Source organism: Prionailurus viverrinus, chromosome F2 (genome assembly GCF_022837055.1).
Source record: "Prionailurus viverrinus isolate Anna chromosome F2, UM_Priviv_1.0, whole genome shotgun sequence".
NCBI classification, from domain to species: Eukaryota; Metazoa; Chordata; class Mammalia; order Carnivora; family Felidae; genus Prionailurus; species Prionailurus viverrinus.
The window spans coordinates 64,609,386-64,634,335 of NC_062578.1; the positions used below are offsets into that span (position 1 = coordinate 64,609,386).

General features: G+C 42.5%; 1 protein-coding gene and 1 non-coding gene across 2 annotated transcripts in view; both read right to left on the reverse strand.

The window, feature by feature from the left end:
- SNTB1 (syntrophin beta 1) overlaps positions 1 to 24,950 on the reverse strand; it is a 240,147-nt gene that overhangs the window by 48,050 nt on the left and 167,147 nt on the right. The window lies entirely within an intron of this gene.
- LOC125156815 (U6 spliceosomal RNA) lies at positions 1,523 to 1,627 on the reverse strand. The gene has a single exon (XR_007148793.1). It is a non-coding gene; the product is annotated as a U6 spliceosomal RNA (small nuclear RNA).

Here is a 24,950-nt window from a genome sequence, read left to right on the forward strand (position 1 = left end):
TGTCCAGTTACAAAATTCTATTTCTCAGACCCACATTATCCTTCATGTCATCCCCCGCCCCACCCACCGCCCCCCCCCAAGGATCCCAACATAGACATGTCACCTGCCTTCACCCATTAGGCTTATTTACATATTCAACTTGACACTCATTTGGTTGGATGGCATACACAGACATGTCCTGCACTGAACAGGTCTCTTTCAGGTCTGCTGGTGTGCTCTTTGTAGCTGTCCAACAGGAGACAATATAAATGTTATTTCTGAGCAGAAAAGTAACCGTGAAAACAGGGCGACATGTTTTCCCTTCTCTTTCCAGTCTTCTGTTTTCTTCCTCAGATTTCCCTTCTGCAATGCACAATATATTTGTGGCCAACATGCTCCTTTCTGGAGTAAAAGAACCACAGGGAAAATTCCAAAGCCATCTGAATGTTCTACAAAAGCCCAGCAGAACTAAATGAGACATAAGGAGGCAGTGTTTCGAATGTAGTGCCATGTCTAGTGTTGAAATCCTTCCAGGTATGAACATTTTCAGGAGATCTTGGACCTTTTACAAAGGCTTTTACTTATACAAAATTACCTATATACTAATTAAGTAGGAGATCTAACTTCAGATATATAAAACGGTAAATATAGTAGACTATTAAGAACCTAAAAAAAAAAAGTGGCTTTCTGAAAAAAATGTTTTTGCCATTTTTTTTTCTGTCCTGCTTTCAGAACACATTCATTTATTCAATAAACATTTATTTAGTGTAACTTGTGTGCTGGGTACTGTGCTCAGTGCCTCGGTGCTATTTAATGGTAGTAAAACCTGGACATGTCAGGAAAGGAAGAATAAATAAGCAGTAAATATAAAAAAGTAACTTTGGCAAGTCTTATAAAGAAACAAAATAGGTTAATATGATTTAAATATGCTACGAAATGTAACAGAAATTAGGAACAGTTCAATTGCTGTCCTCTGACAGTTCAACGTTCTAGCTCTGTGGAGAATTTCTTTTAATCTAAATTTTGGCTTCCACAATATTAATTATCCATTAGGGTCACTTGCAAAAGTACTAAGCATTTACTTAATGTTTCTAATATAGGGATAAAAAGGTATTTTTAATGTTTATTTATTTATTTATTTTATTTATTTATCTTTCATGAAATTTATTGTCAAATTGGTTTCCATACAACACCCAGTGCTCATCCCAACAGGTGCCCTCCTCAGTGCCCATCACCCACCCTCCTCTCCCTCCCACCCCCCATCAACCCTCAGTTTATTCTCAGTTTTTAAGAGTCTCTTATGATTTGGCTCCCTCCCTAACTTTTTTTTCCTTCCCCTCCCCCATGGTCTTCTGTTAAGTTTCTCAGGATCCACCTAAGAGTGAACACATATGGTATCTGTCTTTCTCTGTATGACTTATTTCACTTAGCACAACACTCTCCAGTTCCATCCATGTTGCTACAAAAGGCCATATTTCATTCTTTCTCATTGCCATGTAGTATTCCATTGTGTATATAAACAACAACTTCTTTATCCATTCATAAAAATATGGAACGCTTCACGAATTTGTAGGTCATCCTTGCGCAAGGGCCACGCTAATATTCTCTGTATCGTTCCAATTTCAGTATATGTGCTGCCGAAGTGAGCCTGGGATAAAAAGTTTTAAAGGACTGTATTTACTTGGATTTAATCATCTACAGTCTTAGAGAATATGTACTCAGCAAGCTTGGAGTCTACCAAATATTTTTAAAACTTGGAATCTGCAAAATAATATGGTAATTCTTTTAATGGATGGATGGCTATCCATCCATTCATTCAACTACCTAAGAAACACCCAATTCCTGCCGGGGTCAGGCTTCAGGGACTACAAAATGATTAAGACTTCACTCTTACATCTGAGGGATTCATAATCTCAATCACATAAGAGTAGGTGACTGGAAGTGCTGGAAGAGGAAATGTTCTGGGAGTTCCAAGGAGGGAGACATTGATGCTGCCTCCTAAAAGGAGGGTTGTGATGGAGGAGAGGGCATTTGTCCTGGAGTGGCAGCTGGGACTCTCCTAGTCACAGAAGAGGAGGAGGAAGGTACAAGAGGAAAGTAGTGGCACGGGCAAAGCTTAGGAACGGCAATAATACATCCAGAGAATGTTTGCCAACTCTATGGGGCAAGTGTGTTGGTTGAAGAGGAAAACAGACATCACAGGAAAGAACAGCAGCGATGTGTGGCCACCCTTTAATCCCCACACCAAGGTGTATGAAACCACTAACAGTTTTTTACAAAACACGACTTCCTGAAACCTACATGCCATGCTTACATCACACCCATGGTCCAGGGTCTCTCCTCTTAAGCCAGGCAGTCATACAGTCATTGGTCCTCAGAAGACTTTTGGTGAGAGTTGTCTCTCCTGTGCCTGGACCGCAAAGACTAGGCCAACAGCTGAACCAGGGAACAAAATAACCCCTTCGATCCTGCACAGTAGACGTGGTCTCATTAGAACTGTTTCTGTATCTCCATTACCTCCTGTTTTAGGTTCCGTGTCCTGGTTGTACTGCACGTGCATCCAGGAACCACCGTAAATGTTTTCTGTCACAAGGTCATGAATTCATGCCCTTTATAGGGTTGTGTCCCATGACTTTATCTGAGCCCTTGATTTTTTTTTTTTTTTTTTGGCCATGTGGGGTGGCTGAAGAAGAAGGCTGGCAGAAGAAAGGTGGGGAAGGCATCTGGCAATCCACAGAACTGGCTGTGATGCTGACAGAGATGCTGGCCCTGTGGCAAGAATCTGATCTACATTGTTCTCACTTCTCTCCCTTCTGATCCCTCACATCCCACTCTCTCTGTGTGCCTTTCTCAACTTGTAGCAGGAATCCCTTACTTCTTTCCAAGGTGGAGCTCATGGTGCTAGCTCTACCCCATTAGCTACTTTTCACTAATGCTTCCCATGTTTAGCCAGTGCTTCCCACTCAGGCAACAACCTGGACTTTTGTGTGTCCCCCAAACTTGAAGCTCATTCCCTTTTGCTTTTCTTGGCCTCATAGATAAAGATTTTTTTTTTATAGACTGGTCCTAGCACTGACCCTCAAATTAAACCCTCATGCCTAGAGGCGCCTGGGTGGCTTAGTCAGTTAAGCATCAGGTCATGAGCCCTCAGTTTGAGGGTTCAAGCCCCGCATCGGGCTCTGTGTTGACAGCTCGGAGCCTGGAGCCTGCTTCAGATTCTGTGTATTCCTCTCTTTCTGCCCTTTCCCTGCTTGTGGTCTGTCTCCCTCTCTCAAAAATAAATAAACATTAAAAAAGAATTTTAAACACTCATGCCCGTCTCAGCATTATTCCTACTGGAATGAGCTGTATGTTTTCATTTAACTCTTCTTCTGTAGCTCCAACTTCGCTCTGTGGTAACACCCACATTTTATTGAATGAGTATTCCAGCACTAGATATAAAGAGTTTTCTTTGTAAGAATTTCTTTGAATTTTAATTTAAACATATGGTACATTATCTCCTTGGTGGATCTGAGTATGTATTTTGCAATTGAGGCTATGGTTTCTTATAACTTCAGTGTGTTTAAGTTGCTTTAATAATAATGATATTTACATTTGTAAGTATTTACCAAACACCAGGCATTACTTTATAAGCATTATCTTATTTAATCCTTAAACAATCCTGTGAGGTATGCAATTCCTATCCTCACTATAAAAGTCAGAGATCTTGAGGGGCACCTGGGTGGCTCAGTCGGTTGAGCATCCGACTTCAGCTCAGGTCATAATCTCACAATCTGTGAATTCGAGCCCCACATCAGGCTCTGTGCTGACAGCTCGGAGTCTGGAGCCTGCTTTGGATTCTGTGTCTCCCTCTCTCTCTGCCCCTCCCCTGCTCATGTTCTTTCTCCAAAATAAATAAAAAATCATTTTAAAAAATTAAAAAAAAAAGTCAGAGATCTTGAGTCCCATACCCAGTTTACACAACTATACTTTAGTGTTTGTTATGCCACAATACTCTCTTGTTTGCTACTGGTAGACACACAAAGGATGCTGGATCCCCAACACTTAGAATGCCTAGTGTGGTCCAGGAAAGACCAAGTGGTAATATATTACAACAGGAAAATCCCTCCCTGGAAGAAGACCACAGTTAGAGAATAGTTTCCCTCTATGTTCTTCCCCATTGGAAGCAGAGGACCAGGAAGCTCATATTGCTGCTGAGTAGTTGCTCAAGACCAGATCACTGGACTCTAGGCCAGCTTCAGAGGCAAGAGGCCTGTGTTTAGAAGGGCCTCATGCTTGGTTTACATGCTTTCTAATGCTGTCTTGAAATTCTTAATAATTTTTGAACGAGGGGCCCCACGGTTTTACTTGGCGGGAGGTTTCAGAAATTGTGTGGCCAGTCCTGACCACTCTGTAAGCTCCATAAACACAGCCACCGTCTGTTTCGTTCACTGTTGTAGCCCTAACACCCAGGACAAGTCTGGCACAGAGCAGGTGCTTTGTGTGTGTTTGTGTATCCAGTAGTCCCCCATTGTTTGCAGTTTCGCTCTCTGTGGCATCAGTTGCCTGTGATCAACTGCAGTCCAGAGGCAGCTAGCTCTCCTTCTGAAGTGTTGTCAGAGGTCAAATAATAATAGTCTGACACTAGGTCACAGTGCCTGCGTCATTCTCCTTGCTTCATCTCATCACATGGGCATTTTCTCATCTCACGTCACAAGAAGAGGGACATAGTACCAGACAATAAGAGTACAGGACAATATGGTATTTTGAGAGAGACAGAAACCATATTCACAGAACTTTTGTTCCAGAATATTGTTATAATTGTTCTACTTTATTATTAGTTGTTGTTAATCCCTTACTATCCCTACATTTTTTTTTAATTTTTTTTTTCAACGTTTATTTATTTTTGGGACAGAGAGAGACAGAGCATGAACGGGGGAGGGGCAGAGAGAGAGGGAGACACAGAATTGGAAACAGGCTCCAGGCTCCGAGCCATCAGCCCAGAGCCCGATGCGGGGCTCGAACTCACGGACCGCAAGATCGTGACCTGGCTGAAGTCGGACGCTTAACCGACTGCGCCACCCAGGCGCCCCCCTACATTTTTTTATTTTTATTTTTTTAATATAATTCATTATCAAGTTAGCTAACATACAGCGTATACAGCGTGCTCTTGGTTTCGGGGTTAGAGTCCTGTGATTCATCGCTTACATACAACACCCAGTGCTCATCCCAACAAGTGCCCTTCTCAATGCCCCAGATATCATGTTTTCACTCATGTGGAACTTGAGAAACTGTGCCTAATTTTTAAATTAAATGTTATCATAGGTATGTGTTTATAGGAAAAAACAGTTTCTATAGGGTTTGGTACTATCTGTAGTTTCAGGCATCTTAGTGGGGGTTGTGGAACAGATCCCCCATGGAAAAGGGGGGACTACTGTGTGTGTGTGTGTGTGTGTGTGTGTGTGTGTGTGTGTGTGTTTCATTTAATGAAAGATTGGACTGAAGCAGAAGCCAATGAGTTACTCAAGAGAGTCCACATTTTTGGTAAGAAGTTCATATTGGATTGAAGGTGGGAGAGTCTAGAATGTTTAGGGAACCAGACAAGAGTCCTCGGCTTTTACCAAGACTATTAGACAGCAAGGCATTGGTCTCAAAGGGAGTGACCTGAGAACTAGATCCCTGTAGCTTTCAGAGACAGGGTTTGGACTCTACCAAGTGGTTGAAACTGCCCTCACCACCATGAGTCACATACTTGTACTCATATTGCTTATTTGTACCCGTGTGTGTGTGTTCACCACACAGTGAATCACTTGTCTGTCTGTTTGCTTTCTGTCCCACTTCTTGCTCTTCTCTGCTGTGATGGTTAGTTTTATGTGTCAACACAGCAAGGTTATGCTATCCATCTACTCAATTAAACACTCATCAACGTGCTGCTGTGAAAGTATTTGTAGAAGTGGTTTAGGTATATAATCAGTACTGTCCTCTGAGATGCCTCTGATGCTCAGCACATCACAACCCATCTTCCCCCCGTCCCTCCACGTGGACCGACCTTACTCTCACCAACACACCCAAAACCACGAAGCACACCCTGAGGGCTCCAGTATGCCCTGCTTTCCTTCCTGGGAAACCCCACACTACACCCACTAGGCCTAGCCTGCGAGTGTTCCCCATGATGGGAAAAAAGGAGATTATCCTTGACAATCTGGGTGGGCCCCATCCAATCAGTTGAAAGGCCTTATCAGCAAGACTGAAGTTTCTCAGAGGAAGAAGAGGTCCACCCATGGAGTGTAGCTTCAGGTCCAGCCTGCAACTCTCTCAGTGGTCCAGCCTGTCCTTCTCAGTGGTCTGTCTTATTGGTTTCAGATTTGCCAGCCCCCACAATCACGTAAGTCAGTTCCTTGAACTAAATCAATCTCTCTCTCTACCCCCACCCCCACCCTCCAGCCGCCGGCTTCAGGAATAGAGTAAACAGCTGTTCTCTGTGATACTCCTTCCAAAAATCATCTGGAAATATCGTATCTACCTTGAACATAATAAAATCAGTTTACTATAATCACTCAGGGTCAAGCAATACCTGGTAGTTCAGAGAGGACTGAATATATGGAGCTGGTAACAAAGTCTTTGGAATAGCTGGACAGCCAAAGTGGGAATGAGGAACCAACCCTGGGGCAGCAGTGGTTTGAAGCTCTTCTGGTTGTACAGCTGACGGGACCAAGAGAGGGTAGTGATGACAGCAGAGCTCAGGAGTGGGGAGCTTCTGAGGACCAGAACAGGAAGCAGAACCGTGGTAGGACAATAGGGAGCTTGGCCAATGGAAGAAGGGACTGGCAAGTAGGAGCTAGAACCAGACGAGGAACAGCTACTCCGGGAGACGGTTATCCAAAGAAGAAATACCTTGGCTATTCCACGTTCCCGCCCTCCAATTTCTACCTATGCCTCACATTGTTCTAATTTAAGTAGATAGCAGTATCTACAGGAAAACTGAGAATCAAATGAAGTATCATATGAAAAGGAGGAAGCTTGGTTAGCACTACATAGAGTATTAATAGGAGTATATGCGGTGAAGTGCACACTGTTATTAACAGTGTACTCATTTTTTCTCTCTATCCATATTAAGACCTGAGGATCAAAGACATACATGCTCTTCTAGATAGACTTTCCAGAGAGGTGTAGCAACTCTGGGACCTCCTTGCTCTCCGCCAGGGAGGAATGTCTAAGAATAACGCTGGATCCTCTGCTGGCCCTGCAGGGCTCATCAGCTATGAAATGATATCACTGCCATAGCAGCATATCCTTAACCAAGTCTGATCCCTGCTACCCCTGTGCTAATCATGTGTTTCAGCTGCACATGACAGCACTTCCGATTCCCTGGAATGGGTTGTCTGTGAGGCATTCTATTCCTTACAGGAAGCATCTGCAGAGGAGAGTATCACACAGAAGGTACACCATAAACAGCCCGACACTCAGCATCATGGAGTCTGAAACACACTTCTGTCTAGGATTTTCCTGGGTCTCTGGATCATCAGTAAGTTTTGAAACTTAGCCAGTCCAAACTCAAGAACATCCTTCTTGTCTTTTCATCATTCGCTTCCCACAGTTTATTCCTTACAGCATCTTCTTATGTGCTTTTCATTTGCCAAACGCTGTTGGATTCAGTCCGTTGCATCTCCACCTTAGAGAATCGGTGACCTTTTTCATTATACTCACTTTTCCCCTCTATCCATCTTAAGCCCTGAGGATCAAAGGCATACATGCTATTCTGGATAGATTTGCCAGAGAGGCATAGCAACTCCAGGACCTCCTTGCTCTCTGCCAGGAAGGAATGTCTAAGAATAACTCTGGCTTTATACTCACAATGTGGGGAGTGTACGGTTTTGGGTAGAAAACACATTAACCATGACAACATGAAGGGCTGTAGATGTATTGCAGCTGGTATCAACAATTGCTCTGTTTTAGGAGGCTGTAAATACACTCATCCTGACCTCTTTTGCCTCCTCATACAAGCCTCGCCTCCAACAAATTCTGGAGTCCTCTCCAGCCTCATCCCCCTGAGTGTCCTACACAGTCCTGTCTGCACTCTTTTCTCTCCCACCCCCACAGGAACTCAGTTCTCTTTACATCTGCATGGCGTGCAAAGAGGTGTGACTTAGGTTAAAGGAAGTGGTTTCCTTAATAAGTAAACATGTGGTCTCAGTGGCTGCAAAGATCCATTCTCATTAAATTAAAATTGAAAAAGGGATCATCCTCTTGACAACGACGACGATGACAATGATGGTGATACAAGTAAAAAAAACAATACCCATAGACCACTTGAGTTTAGTTTTACTATTTTCTCATTAAGAGAATATTATGGAACAATCCCTTCCTACTGCTTCTATTACAACAGTCACTAATTATCTACAGTTGACCCCATTCATAAGAAAAAACTAAGTCCCCTATAGCACAGATTTTTTTTTTAAGTGAGAAAAAAAGGCTGTAAGCTTTGCTAGAAGGCTACTCAGACAAAAAATAGAAACTGTCCTATGTCAGACTAAGAAGCTAAGCAATTTTGAAAAACCCATTCACATTGGAACAGGACATCCCAACTGAATGAGGTGCTATGTATTCATTCATGGGACAGATGTCTCTGAGCACGTGCTCTATGCCAAGCACCGTGTTAGGAACTGGGCACATCGTGACAAGCAGAACCAGACAGCACTCCCCAGAGGGAGCTTATAGACTGGAAGGGGGGAAAGATGCTACACAAACCATCAAACAAATAATAAATATACAATTATAAATGGTGATAAATGCTGCCACTAAGAGGCTTACATAGAAGTTCTACTAAGTCAAGTCCACTTTTTCCTACTCTGGAAGCTTTGCCATTCTCCTGTTTTGTTTCGTTTTTAATTTTTACTTCAATAGTTGACATGCAATGTTGTATTAGTTTTACATTTACGAAGCTTTCCTATTGTTAATTCTGAAATTCCCTTTGCATTGACTGCCATTAGAGGCAAGTGTTAACATGGTCAATGAATTTGATGGGCGCACCTGGAATAAAAGGTGCACAGATGTTGCCAGCTTTCTGGATGTATTTTTGCAAACAGCAGATCCCCACAAATATGATCCTTCACCCACACCCTGTTCCCATGACTTTTTTGGGGGAGGGGATGTTTATACAGCTGTTAAAAAGAAAAAAGTGGGGGGGGGGAGAAATAGCTTTTGGGACTCACTCAAACAAAACAAAACAAAACAAAACAAAACAAAACAAAAAACAAAACAAAACAGAGAATCCAACCAAAACAGATAACTCCTATCCTGCTTTGATTTTTCTTTCTCAGGCTTTAAAAAATCAGTTCAGAGAGTTTTCATTCACAGGGTGGATAGTGACTGATGAGACCGATGAAGTTCAGCAAAGTTCTGTTGTGGCCCCAGGAATGACATTCAAATGATTTAACAACCGCACAGCCACCCATCGAAGCGGGAGCCATGGGAAGCAAGCTGTCGGTCCCAAGCAGTGTGCACCAGCCTAGGACCAGGCCTGGGAGGCAGCCTCGCCCTCTCCCATGGCACTTTTTTGGCCCTCCATCACATTCCAGCACCCTTAGGTCTCACGACTGATTGCAGTATAACAAGGTCTTCCAGCCAATCAAACGTTTATTGAGCACATCCTGTGTCACTGAGCCCCAGGAAGTGGGTAGGTAAGAAGACACAAGCCATCCTTGTCTTCATGGAACTTGAGTCAGTGGTCAAACAAATGATTGCAAATTGTGATCATGAACAAAGCGGATGATGATATAAAAGAGCAGAGTGAGGGAATGACTTCATTTTTTTTTAAACATTTATTTATCTTTGAGAGACAGAGAGAGACAGAGCACAAGCAGGAGATGGGCAGAGAGAGAAGGAGACACAGAATCCGAAGCAGGCTCCAGGCTCCGAGCTATCAGCACCAAGCCCAACGCGGAGCTTGAACTCACAAACCGTGAGATCATGACCTGAGCCGAAGTCAGACGCTCAACCGACTGAGCCACACAGGCGTCCCCGGAATGACTTCATTTAAATAAACTCATTCTCACAAGGACTGTTAGGACTTAAAGGGTAAGTCTTGTATGAGGTATTTGCATCTTAAGAAGGGACAAACCACTAAGCCAAAGAAGTGAATCGTTAATGATGGGATTTCAGCCATAAAATGGCATAATGAGAAAATTATTTGGAGAGATGGCACATTGGACAGGGGTTTTTCCTAATCCCATAAATCACCTCATCTGGGAAACCATCCGGGGAGCCTATTTTTAAAGCTGGCCGAAATTCGCAAATACAAAAAAGTCCTTGTCTAGAAGGGGGGAAATACTGAACTGTTCCAGAGGTTCCCTCTTAGGATAGGATCAAGCAGGAAGGAAGGAAGTTCTTTCAATGTTAATTGTACTCAATTCTGTATTGTTTGAGTTTTTAATGAACCTTTATTACTTTTTTTTAATGTTTATTTATTTTTGAGACAGAGCATGAATGGGGGAGGGGAAGAGAGAGAAGGAGACAGAGTCTTTTTTTTAATTAATTTTTTATTGTTTATTTTTGAGAAAGAGAGAGAGAGACAGAGTGCGAGTGGGGGAGGCTCAGAGAGAGAGAGGGAGACACAGAATCTAAAGCAGGCTCCAGGCTCAGCTGTCAGCACAGAGCCAGACATGGGGTTTCAACTCACAAACCATAAGATCATGGCCTGAGCCGAAGTCAGACGCTTAACCGACTGAGCCACCCAGGTGTCCCAAGGAGACACAGAATCTGAAGCAAGCTCCACACTCTGAGCTGTCAGCACAGACCCCAACACAGGGCTTGAATTCACCTGATCTCACGAACTGCGAGATCATGACCTGAGTTGAGTTGGATGTTTGACTGAGCCACCCAGGAGCCCCTGATCACCATTTTGACTGGTAAGCTCTTAATGAGGATGTAAATGATCAGCTAATTATGCAAAGCAAGAGTTTGGGAGCACCACCAAGAAGGAAGCAGAGGCAGTTAATTTGCTCATGTCCACAGACTGGAAATGGTCCACTATCATTGTGCCGTCTGTAGAGGCACGTAGAGGACACAGGGATGATCCCATCCTGCAGTCTCAAAGGCCTACGATCTGCAGAGGACTGAAGTCCTAAAAACGGCTGTGGTTCTGCTTATTTACATATGGTTCAAACTAAACTCAAGACTTCACTTCAAATCAGAATATATATAGTATGCTGAAGTAAAAAGAGTCTCTTGGTAGATTTCCCAACTGTAAAATTCTTCATTAATTCCTCAAAGCTAAACCTTTCTCTCTTTAGGAGAGCACTACTTTGCCGGTGCTTATAACTGCCCACTGGGTAAGCTGTCTGCACACAGCCTAAAACCACCAGCTTGTACCATGTGCCTTTCCACTCCTCTCTGCTTCTCATGGCCTTATGTCATCCTTCCAGGGGAGAGTCTCCCTGATTCTCCAGGCTTATCTGGCCATTCTTCTCATTGGCTTTCTCAAACCCCAGGTTAATTCTCCATTCTCACCTTTTCATGTTTGCTCATAACAGAACCCCCATCTGTAATGCTCTCCTCCAATTTTTGCTGCACCAGGCTTTTACCCACCCCTTCATGTCCATGCACCTCCTCTAAAATACCCCTGTCTGCTTGTCATTAGCTGCAGAATCACTTGGTATGCATTTACCCTCTGCCAAGGACCCAACTGGGTACAGTGGATACAACAGTGAAGACAAAGCAGGTCCCTACCTCCAGGAGCTTAGTGTCCAGTGAGGGAGATAAGAATAAAAAAGGGAAGTTGACAGGGGCACCTGGGTGGTTCAGTCAGTTAAGTATCCGACTGCAGCTCAGGTCACGATCTCGAGGTTCGAGCCCTGCATCAGGCTCTGTGCTGATGGCTCAGAGCCTGGAGCCTGCTTTGGATTGTGTCTCCCTCTCTCTCTGCCCCTTCCCCACTCACGCTGCCTCTCTCTCTCTCTCAAAAATAAACATTAAAAAAAAATTTTTAAAAGGGAAGTCGACAAATAATTCAAATTGTGATAGGTACTATACTAGTTTCCTATGGCTACTGTAACAGGTTACCACAATTTGGTGGCTTAAAACAACAGAAATCCATTTTCTTACAGCTCTGGAGCATACAAGTCTGAAACTAGTGAGATTGGCCAAAGTCAAGGTGCCCGCAGATCTCTACTCCTTCCAGAGGCTCTAGAGGAGAATTTTTTTCTTTGCCTTTCTAGGCAAAGCTGTATCCACAGCTGTATTTGTTGTTGTCGTTGTTGTTGTTTTTGCATTCCTTGGCTCAAGGGTCCCCTTCCTCCAACTTCAAAGCCAGAGAACACAGCATCTTCTCTCCCTGAATGCTTTCCCCTGCTTCTGTGTGAAGTTTCTCTCTGCCTCCCTCTTATAAAGGTAAGAGGGATTGTGATTATATGGAGGGCCCACCAGGATAATCTAGGACTACCTCACAGCATGATCCTTAATCGCTTATTCTGTGATTACAGGTTCAAAGACCCCTTTTTTCATAGAAGATAATGTTCACAGGTTCCAGGGCTTAAGACCTGGCTCTACCTGGAGGCCATTACTGAGGTTATCACAGAGCCACTGCAGAAAACAAGCAGGATGGGAAGACAGGGCACTGCCTCTAAGTGAGGTCGCCAGGGAAGGTGAATGCCATGAGGGAACTTTAAGTCAAGAATTAAAGAATGAGAACAAGTCTTGGTCTTTGATTTTTCATCAGTGTCCATCTCAAAATATAAATGTTCATTTAAAAAGTTAATCAGAATTCTATGTAAATAATTTATAATCATGGTGAGCCGCAGGACTGTGTCATTTCCATCTCAGGAGAATCTAGCTTATTACCCTTTGAAATGGTCAGGTGGACCAAATGACAATATGTGCATATGCAGATTTGTTTTTTGTATGCTTCTGAAGCTAATTGCTGGTTGATGCTTTTGCTAAAAACCCTGATTCTCTATTTATGTATGCCTCACTTCAAAACAAGTTTGAAGAATTAAATAACAATTTTGACAATGATAAAAGCCTTGATAAGGATATAGACCATTGGTGAATTCACTAAACATTCAGAGTAGCCATTCAACTGTCAGGAAAATCCACTTCTATTCATTTGTTCCAAATTATTGAATATTAGCCAATTGAGCCTTGAAATCTATAATTTAAAGAATTGTTAAGGGTTTGTGGTTATTTTGCAAATGTCAAAGATGTGTTTTACTAGTAAAAAATAGAAGATTGGTAAGAACTGTTGTTTCTTTTCTTTTTTAATAATAGATGCTTCTCTTTAAATATTAAATGCTTTTCTTGTCTTAGCAAAAGTAATAGCTATTGAAGAAGATGTTTGGAGTGCTGATAATGTTCTCTTTCTTGATCTAGATTCAAGTTACATGACCATGTTCACTTTGTTAAAATTTATCAAGCTGTACTGATAACATACATACATATGCATGTATGATATTTATTAAAATTAAAAGATAGCAATTCATTTATTGCTGAAAAAATCAGAAAATGCAGTAAAGCAACAAGAAGTACATAAAAACCACCATTATTTCCTGAAAATTTTAGTTGGAACATTTCAATTCACCCATTCTTTATCCATCCATTTATCTGTCTCTATGTGACAGACTGAAGATGGCCACAAACCCATCACTAGATGGAATCTTTCCTTTCTCCAGGCTGGCCCTGCGACTAGTTTTGACTACCAGCATGCAGCAGACATGATGCTTTAGAACTTTGAAGGTTGGGTTTTAGAGGTTCGCCACTTCTACTTTTGTATACTTGGAACACTCCCTCCTGGGATCCTGCAAGCAGTCCAAATCATACGGAGACGGCACACAGAGAACCAGCGTGCTCCAGTTGACAATCCCAGCTGAGGTGCCGGCGGACAACCAGGACCGACTCACTGTCCTATGTGTGCGCCATCTTGAATGGGGTAACTCAGTCAAGTACCCAGATGACTGCTGCCCCAGCTGATAGCACATGGGGCACAAGTACTTTCTAGCTAAATCCAGTCAGCACACAGAATGGTGGAGATAATAGAATGGCTGTTTTAAACCACTACCCCAATTAAAAATCATTCAACAGGTATAGAAATTACTGAGCAATAAATAGCTGAAATTCTCTACTTGTACCTTGTTCTATTTACAAATTTATCATTTAATTTACCTACAAACTGTCTTGGTCAGCATGGTGTATTATCACTACAGTTTTGGGCTGGCCATGAGATGGGAGAAAACTGGGCTGGGCGCCAGGAAGTGGGATGGACCATTGCTACTAGCTTGTGGAGTGAAGGAAGCAGAAGTAAAAGCCACAAAGCAGGGCCATCCTGGGAAATCTGACTGGAGAGGAAGACAGAATGTGAGCCCAACACAGCCATGCCCAGTCTGGTTCAGCCTGAGAATGGGGAATTGGTAAACTGAAGCTGGAAGGAAAAGTGAACAGTTCAGGTACAGGGTAAAACATGCCTCCAGGTCCCTACACTCATGCGAGGGAAAGAGCTTGGTGTCCAAGGGACACAGACAAAGGAGGAGGGGCATAGCAGTTAGGCTGGGTGGGGTCTCCCAGTACTGCACTCTCACTTGGGGAATGATCTGAAATCTTGGTGAAGAATGGGGCCAGCTCCTGCTATCATCATTAGAGTGGTCTCAGGTGGGAGGGGGTAGCCAGCATGGAGGGGGTGCATTACATACCCAATGGTGAACTTAAATGTTAGAATTTAGATTTCACTAGTCAAATGAGGATGAAAATATGTGATATCCTAAGACATCTTGCTTGGATGAGACAATCTTAAATAACCTTAAAAAAAAAAAAAAAAACCAACCCATGTCAATTATAAGTGTGTTACCAACAATACCTCACAGACATCCTTAAGTCATGCTGAGGATGACGCCATCTCCAACCTCACCACAGTCCTCATGTTAAAAAGCAAAGACCCCTCATTCTAAAGCCCTTTACAAAACAAAAAGTACAAAGTAATGTGTATCACAAACAACTTTATCCATTTCCTGTGTCTCCCCCCCATCCACAACTCTTATTGTGAGCCCTGCCTGGGGTTGCAGTGGGTGGTCAGGATCATCAGCTATGCACACAACTGGTTAAGAAATCACAGTGTTGTTACTTTTTGAAGCTGCCACAGCAAAACAGCCTCCTCAAAATGAACTGCTTTGGTCACATGTTAATGGCACAGAGAAGCTCTGCCTAATCATTTGATCTGTCTACAAGATGTGCCTGCCAGCCTACACGTGTTTTCCACTTGGTTCAATCATCCCAGGCTTGGCAGTACGAGCCCTCAGACAGTCACAAGCATATGGCTGTCTCGAGTAATAAAGGTGATAGCCAGATAGGGCTCCCAGAATCTGGGGACGACTTTCTTTCCACTGGGTCTTTAGGCTTGAGGCACAAAAAGACTTCATTAAATTCCACTTAGTGTGCTTTCACCAAAAGCAGTAAAGCAGATTTTTTGGTTGGTTGTTCATTTTGTCTGTTTTAGGAAGAAGCGTCCTAAAGCAGAGGCTTTTGTGTTTTTTAATCTGCGACTCACAGTAATGAAGACCTTTTAAACCACAAGCCGGTTCGCCCATAGGCGTGCATGTGTGTGTGAAAATGGAAATGACCGTTTTCACAAAACAGTATTTCTACTGATGGTGAATTTGATATGTGGGTCTGACCAGACTCTGGTGACAGTTGCTTGATCCAAACAGTCTAGGTGTTGCCATGAAAGTATTTTTTTTAATGTGATTAACCATTAAATCAGTACACTTTGAGTAATGGAGATTAGCCTCCATAATGTGGGTGGGGCTAATTCAATCAGCTGAAGACCTAAAAAAGAAAAGATGAGGTCCCACAAAGAGGAAAGATTCTGTCTTTAGGTTGCCTTTGGACTCAAGAATGTAGCTATAACTCAGGCTGTTGAGCTTCCGACTTTGGCTCAGGTCACGATCTCACGGTTCGTGAGCTGGAGCCCCACGTCAGGCTCTGTGCTGACAGCTCGGACCCTGGAGCCTGCTTCAGATTCTGTGTCTCCCTCTCCCTGCCCCTCCTCCACTCGTGCTCTATCTCTCTCTCAAAAATAAATAAACGTGAAAAATAATAATAATAATAAGGGGCGCCTGGATGGCTCAGTAGGTTGAGCGTCCGACTTCGGCTCAAGTCATGATCTCGCGGTTTGTGAGTTCGAGTCCCGCGTCGGGCTCTGTGCTGATGGCTCAGAGCCTGGAGCCTGCTTCGGATTCTGTGTTTCACTCGCTCTCTGCCCCTCCCCTGCTCAGGCTCTGTCTCTCTCTGTCTCAAAAATAAATAAAACACTTAAAAAAATAAAATAATAATAATAATAAAAAAAGAACGCAGCTGTAAAATCCTGCCAGCTTGCCAGCCTGCCATGAAGATTTTGGTCTCTCTCATTCTCTCTCTCTCTCTCTCTCTCTCTCTCTCTGTATGTGTGTGTATGTGTATATATATCCTATTAATTGTTTCTCTGGAGAATCGTCATACACTATGTAAAACACATGATATTTTTTATTTATTTTTTTAATGTTTTTTTTGAGAGAGAGGGCACGAGAAGGGGAGGGGCAGAGAGAGAGGGGGACAGAGGGTCCGAAATAGGCTCTACGCCGACAACAGCGAGCTTCATGCGGGACTTGAACTCATGAACCAAACTCAGGGGAACTCAGGGGCTCAACCGACTGAGCCACCCAGGCACCCCAAACACATGATATTTTCTATTTCATTCTAATTAATTGAAAGAAAAATGTTGTTTGCAATCCACTGTAATAAGTTATAGCTTTTAAAAACCAGCTTTATTATCATGTGATTTACATACCACAACCTTTACCCATTTGACGTGTATAATTCAACGATTCTCATTGTATGTATAGCCTTGTGCAGCCATCACCTTAATCTAATTTTAGAATATTTCTATTATCCTCAAAAGAAGCCTTAGCATAGTCATTCTCTAGTTATCACTTGTTTTCTGAAAAGCACTGTTCTAAAGCAGTGTTTCTCGAAGTGTGATTCAAAACCAGCACCATTAGAGTTGTCTGTGAACTTGTTAAAAATGTAAATTCTTGGAGCCTCAACCCAGACCTCCTGAATCAGAAACCTCGGGGTAGAGCCCAGCCATGTAGGTGGTGATTCAAGAAACATTCCGGGTGATTCTAGCACGTGGGAAAGTTTAAGAACCACTGTCCTCTAGAACATGACCTGAGAGCAGGAGGCTTTGTGCCCATGTGCTCTGTGCTCCCAGATGACAAGGGGCATCTGCTGAGCACCATGTTGCCCTGAAGTCCTATGGGATTCAAGTTTCATTCACAAATCACCTTGACATGTTTAGACCTAAGATTCAGTTTGGTGATTAATTCACTAATCCCTTGGAGGAAGGGCTTGTCCTAACAGAATTAGGAAATGGTTGCTTGAAGTTCCTATTTCCCCGGTGGCGGGTTTTGACCATGGATGCTGAAGAAGAGGTGTTCCCACTCTTCTCCACAGGGACTAAGAGCATCGTCAGGCTAGGGTTTTGGGGGAAAGAAATCTTGCTCCTCCTGGAGGTTCTGTATCCAACAGTCTGCAAGGGGCAGGTTGCTTTGGTCCAGACACTCTGCGAAAAAGGAAAAATGACGCATATGGGAGGGAATAAAGAGGGGAGTAGAAGATGAGGATGCAGAGGCCTCATGGAACCCAAAGACCATGAGGAAAGCTGAGCAAAGACCAAAGACCATGAGGAAAATTTCCCCTTCTGAAAAGGGGAAAACCAGCAGATGTGCTCTCCCAACTTTGCATTTATCTGACTTTGCATATGGCGTCCCTTGCTTTCTCAAGGCTCATGGAGGAGCTCTCAGTATGTGAGTCTCCATCACCTGTCAGTTAGCCTTCCACAGCTACGTGGCCCACTCTCCAGTCTTTCCAAATATCAACTCCTCTTTTCTCATGTGGTCATGTCATAGGCCACTGAATAGCCTACAGATCGTAAGCTTACAGCTTTTGTGTCTTATATTCATACACTCTACAATTCCACAAACAGAGGCATCAGGTCTGAAGACTGAACAACAGTAACTATTTCGGGGTAAGACACCTAGAAATCAGGATTCAAAGGCAGGCGCTTGTTTCCAGTAAGGTGTGCTTCTTTATTCAAGCCATCACTATTCCAGAGACTATGAATACACATACTATGCATGCCATAAGTTGTTCTTCAAGGAGTGAAAGTGCTTGAAACCTCACAAGGAGTGACATCTTGAATCCCAAAGATGAGGTCCATACTGCATTGTCATCTCTACTTTCCCATTAACAAGGATGCAATCTTGGATTGGTACAGAATACTCCTGAACCAACATTCCTCATATTTGAGAAGTATAGAGTGGGCGATGTATAAAATTCCTTCCACCTCTATATTTACTAGACTCATCGGTGTTGACTCAGCAGTTCCTTGTCTCTAAACCTTGGCGGAGCAGCAAGAGGTTGAGTCCTCTGCACTGGACAAATGCACACGGCCTCCATCTGCTTTCAGGAGTCAGTGTGCTCCCCACCCTTCATAACTTGCTCTGGAAGGAGATTTCACTCACTCCATCTTCCACAAAGAAGTACTTGCAGGAAGTAGACAAACTTGCAGGAAGTAGGCACAAGACTAATAGATGGGAATATGTAGTTCCCAGCAACCCTTACGATGTCTGATTATGCTTCTTCAGAAATTTCACTTCAGATAAGAGTAATGTACGTTCACAAGACAATCTGTGACATGTAACCTTGGCTAGTGCTTGTTGTGTGTTCAACTCCTTTTCTATACAGTGCTTTTTAGGGGTCCCTGCTTAGAGGATGCCCTGTAGATGTTTACTGAAGGTGATGAAGATGGCATCATGTTTCAAAACTGAATTATAAAAGGGACCCTTCTAAAAAGATTCTTATTTGTTAAGCAAAGTCCAGATGAGAAAAAACCTGGTACCGCTCTAATGTGAGGCTGCATGGACTGTGTATGGAATTATGCTGTACAAGGGTGAATTTAACCCATGTGATATAAGCCTTAAGGACTCTTTGAGACAATTAGAAAAAGGCGCCCTCTTCTGGGAAGAAGTAGCCCTGCAGGCACAGACTGCCTCCAAAAAAGCCCTTTCCTTTGGTGGGGTCAGGCTCCTGCCACCGTCCATAACAGGAGGCTTGGCAAATAGAATGTCAGTTGGATTTTCCCCCTAACAGCCCCCACTTCTGGGCACCTTTGCAGAGTGTACAAACTGTACAACCTTACACAGCAGTTCTTAGTGAATACCAGTTGCATAAATACAAACAGAGCAGACCAAGGCTTTGCAGTGTGCTTTTTATGCGCTTTAAAGCAATAACTACTACTTTAAAAGTTTACACTGAGACATACATATTTCCGTCTAAAACATTACATTGCTTTTTTATTTTTCCTGGTTGCTTTTTAGTAAAGAGAAGAGCCGATTTGGGTCTTCAACAAGAAATAGACAATAAGATGTTTGTGACTAGGTCTGGTAACCCAAAGTGGCTAAACTTCCACCTGCCAGTACAACTGAAGGTCTCTGGCCATTCAGGTAAAATTTTCAATAAGTTGTCTTTTTTTTTTTTAAGTTTATTTATTGTTTATTATTTTGAGAGAGAGAGAATCTGAAGTAGGTTTGGTGTTGTCATTGCAAAGCCTGAGGCGAGGTTCAAACCCACAAACTGGGAGATCATGACCTAAGTGGAAATGCTTATTCCACTGAGCCACCCAGACACTCCTCCATGAGTTGTCTTTAAAAGAAAATTGATCAAATTGAGTATTTTCTGTATGTCGTAAAGTCAGGTGGTGGCAAGAAGTCAACACGACAATGCACAAGAAAGTGCTTTTAAATTCTGGAGACTCCCATAAATGCCAGTCACTTTAATGGGCTAGTTAGCCAGGGCCAAGCTTAACAAGAAGCCAACAGCAGCATTCCTGTTTCAATTAGGGAAAATGGAAGAATGCTTTCTATTCTCCCTATTATGTAACACTGGTACAAAAGTACTATCAGTCTAGGAAAAGGAATAAAATAGGGACATAAAAAAAATTGGAGGACAGAGGTGAAAGTATCATATTTTAGGGCTGAGATGATTGCATACCAGAAAAACCCAAGGCTGGCAACTGGAAAAATGATATAAACAACAGAAGAATTCAACAAGTTGGCTAGGAACAAAATTAACATGTGGAAATCATGGCCTTGATAATATGCAAAGTTAGTGAAAGTTAAAATTAAAAAAAGATCCTGTGTATAACAGCTAAAGGTAAATAAGAAATAAAAAGAAGTACAAAATCACATAAAGAACATTTTAAAAACCTAATGGAAGGCTACAAAGAAAATCTAAACAAATATCCAGTTCTTGGAAGGGAATATTCATTGTCATAAAGATGTCACTCCTCCCCAAATTCATCTATAAACTTAAAGGCACTAATATCTTGAAAATCCTTGTGTTCCAAACACCTAAACATGTTGGGCAAAATCTGACATGAACGAATACGTGAAAGCCTCAGGTGCAAATATAAAAGAGGGAAGTGATGTGGAGCAATGAGCTGGTGCTATGGACAAGCTGGAATAGAAAGGCTGGGAAAGAATGAAGGAGAGGTAGTTGGTCTCCAAAACCCAAAACAGGTTTTGTAGCTCCTTGGGATCAGCTACCTTGCAACTCCACGGGTGGCCTTGTCTACAAGGTGAGAGGTTGTAATTGATGTCTATGCATAAATCTGAACCTGTTAAGGGCTTCACAGCTAGTGAAAGAGTAGACAGAAAAAAACTATCTTCACAGCATCCTATCATTTGAATATGATAAAAGTTCTCCTCTGATTATTTAAACCATAGCCTGAGGACTCATGAGAGTCTGGAGTTGATTTTTCTATAGCCTACATGATCCAGGAAACCCCAAGCAGGGTTAATTACCAAAAACATTGGCCAGAGCCTTTGAAACTCTGGAAGCACCTGGCAGATCATTCCGGATAAAGCTGCTCTGTAGGGACACACCTTTAACCCCCACAGGTGGTATTCCCACAGTTAAACACCCAACAGAGATGAGCTCACAGTCCAAAATTTCAAAGCACATGTGATGAAACTCCATGAGAAAGAGTTAACAGACACATCAGTTTGGGTTCTTAGACCATTAAGAACTTACGTTATCGGCTAAATTGTGTCTCCGCTCACCCCTAAGTGTGTATGTTGAGGTCTCACCTTCTACGTATCTAAGAATGTGATTGTATTTGGAGACAGGAGTTCTTTAAAGACCCAATTAACTTACAGTGAGGTCATTAGGGTGGGGCTAAATCCAACAGGACTGTCATCTTTATGAGAAGAGTAGATTAGGAGACAGACACATACAGGGAGAAGAACATGTGAAGACACTAGGAGAAGACCAGTGTCCATCCACAAGCCAAAGAGAGGTCTCAGAAGAAACTGACACTACTGACACCTATCTCAAACTTCTCACCTCCAGAAGCGTAAGAGAATAAGTTTCTGTTGTTTAAGCTACTTAGGCTGTGGTATGTTGTTTTGGCAGCCCGGGTAAACAAATACAATGCACTATAATACAAGAAAGGACAGACATGTAATAGAAGTCTGTCTAAAGTATTAGAGGCCATACGCATAGAATAAGACAAGGACTCTTACTGAAAAACCAAACACTAAAGAAGTGCTTCATGAAAAAATAAGCTGAATCCCCAAGGAAGAAGTGGGAGTAAAGAATAATGGAGAGCAAAGAAACCAGTCAACTTACATGCAGACCCAAGCAGGTTCCATTGCTGGATAACAAAAGTAATGACTGGTCTGGGGAGTGTAAAATGAAGTGGTACATAAGACTGAACAAAATAACATGGAAGACAGGAGTGGACCAAAAGCTTCCTAAGATCCTTGTATTTGATCCTTGTATTGATGTATTTTACGTTAACAGACATTAACGTTGTTTGGATTTTAAGCCATATATGTGCATCAAAAATTAAAGGGTTAACTGTGAAACGAACAAAGACTGTATAATTTCCAAAATATGTAGAAAGGAAAAATAAGAAGCAAAATAAAATAAACAACATAAAACATGAAACGAAATAAAAACAAAAACAAAACAGACACAAGAACCAAATAAAAATAAGAAGCAGTCAAGAAAAGAACAAACAAAAAGCAAAGATCCTAACATAGGAAGAACTCAGTGTAAAACTGCCTGCTTCTTTCTTGAGCAGTCATGCTTCATGTTCCTTAAACTGAGGGAAACGATGGGGCAGCCCAGGCATACAGCCCTGTGCTAAAGCATTTCTCTCCCCAAAGTCCTGTGGGGTCACCAAGGGACCACCTGCCAGCTATCATCCCGCCACCCGTATCATCAGGCTGGAGCGGGATGCCCTGAGCCATCAGAAGACACTGCTGCTGCTTAGGTTTGCAAGTCCAACCCAGCCTGCCTCCCATCGTCATGGGAACCACTCTTGCAAAATCCATAATCACATTGAAAAATGAATGGAGAGGCGCCTGGGTGGCTCAGTCGGTTAAATGTCTGACTCTTGATTTTGGCTCAGGTCATGATCTCACATTTGTGAGCTCCACACTCAGCACAGAGCCTGCTTAAGATTCTCTCTCCCTCTCTCTCTTCCTCCGCCCCACTCTCTCTCTAAAATAAAAAATACAAAAAAAGAAAACTGAATGGAAAATAGTGTTCACAATGAGCACACATTGATTTTTAAAAAGATTTTTTTTTTTTTTAATCACCAACATGAATAAAAAACAAACCAGATCAGGGGCACCTGGGTAGCTCAGTCAGTTGAGTGACCGACTTCAGTGCAGGTCATGATCACGTGGTTTGTGAGTTTAAGCCCTGCATGGGGCTCTGTACTGACATCTCAGAGCCTGCAGCCTGCTTCAGATTCTGGGTCTCCCTTTCTCTCTGCCCCTTCCCCACTCACGTTCTGCCCCTCTCTCTCCATTTCTCTCTCTCTTAAAAATAAACATTAAAAAATTTTAAAAAAAGCAGATCAATCCTCTCATTTACTCTTCCTCCTCTTCTGCTTGGGAGGGAGGAAAGGGAGATGTGTCTCAATTTATGTCATATTCCATGTCTGTATACATGGATATTCCAGTACTTCTGGGTCACTGTTCCGCCTGATGGTCCTCAAGCTTTGTAGAAAATACTTGAAAAACTGGCTCCATACTCCCTGGAATCATAGCACACATCTGCTGCCTCATGAGAAAGTAAGCATCCCTAAGGGTACCAGAAGTGAGACTTAATTCATATTTTCCGCCCAAATCTTTTCTTTTGTAATACTCTATGAGGCTGGACCAATGTGCTTAACCACCTGATCTCACCTGTAACTAACTAATCACAGAAAGACTTATACAGTTCTTTAATCGAACAGGATAGTGTTTTGCCTTGCACATTTTCTCTGTGGATCACTACTTGATTTTGAAACTTATCATTTTGTTGTTTCCTTCATTAATCAACTTATAAATCAGCTACTTGAGGACAAGGACTATGTTTTACATTTACAGCCCACTAACACCCTTGAGCAAGACTGTTCCTATAGCAAGCAATCACAGAAAATTTGCTGAATTTTCCTCATAATGCTAAACAGAGCACTTATGAAATTAATGCCAGTTGTTATCAGTTCATCTACCACTAAGCTTGGAATCAATTACATCTTTCTTCATGGTCACTTTTAGCCACTGACTGGCCAGTTAACAAAGAGTGGAAAAAAGAGGGAAACAGCAAAATCAAAAGTTATCAAATAGCAATTAGAAGCTCCAGGGGGAAAAAAGTCGACAAAGAAACTAGAACCATTATTTTAAACTATTTTTGAATATTTGCAGAGGGTTTTTTTTTTTTTTTAATGTTCCCTATGACAATCTGAGAAGAAAATTAAATCAGAGAAAGAAAAATCACCTCGGAGACACGAAGTGATGGGAAACCAACTATGGCAGATATGTGATATGTGGCAATGTTCCTTCAGGTTTGCTGGAAAGCACCTAGGACTGCTTTCTCTTCTGTTTATTAGTGGGGTTGGTTGGTTTTTACCTAAAGATACCTCCTTCAAGATTAGCTCATATATCTTCTTTATACAGCCTTCCATGAGTCTCTCCAAACAGTGAATGCCTGGCTTTCCATTAGATTTCACCCCTTGCAGCACAGGCCATGGGTGTCTACAGTTGACTGCTAAAATGTAACTGCAGGGCTGGACAGAGCACTGGAATTTATTTTTTGTCTCCACCTGTACAATGTTATTCCTGGGAATAATAACGATAATAATAACAGCAACAGCAACTATCACCATTAATGAGATCTCATTATATCAGATGTTGCTATGGTCTGAATGTTTGTGTCCCCTCAAAATTCATGTGTTAATATCCTAATCCCCAACGTGATGGTATTAGGAGGTGGGGACTTTGGAGGGGAGAACGCCATGAGAGCAGAGGCCTTAGGAGTGAGATTAGCCCTCTTATAAGAGATCCCACAGATCGCTCTCCCCTTCCCCGATGTGGGATACAAGGAGGCGTTTGCCACCCAGAAGAGAGCCTTCACCCTACCAACCTGGAACCCTGATCTTGGACGCCCAGCCTCCAGAGCTGTGAGAGATGCGTTTCTGTTGTTTATAAGCCACCCCGTCTGTGTTATTTTAGCAGAGCAGCCCAAAAGGACGAAGACGGATGTAATTAGCACTTTGCATACATTATAGCATTTCATCTTCACAAAACCTTTATGAAGCGGTATACCCCTTTTCACTCTTCTTAAAATGGAATTTAGGAACATGAGAGTAGCCTGCCCGGGTCACACAGCTAGTAACTCATAAAACCAGAGTAACTAAGTTCTTCTTTACCACAGTATAATATAGAGGTGGTTATCAAGCCTCAGTGCGTGTCAGGGTCTCCGGCGACCGACTGAAAATTCATATTCTCAGACCCCACCCATGGGCCGATTCTGATTCAGTAGGTTTGGGGTAGGACCGGGAGAGCTACATTTTTACCTCGCACCATTGTCTCTCTGGGCATCGTCTCTCTGACGGAGCTCCGTACTCCCCCACAGTG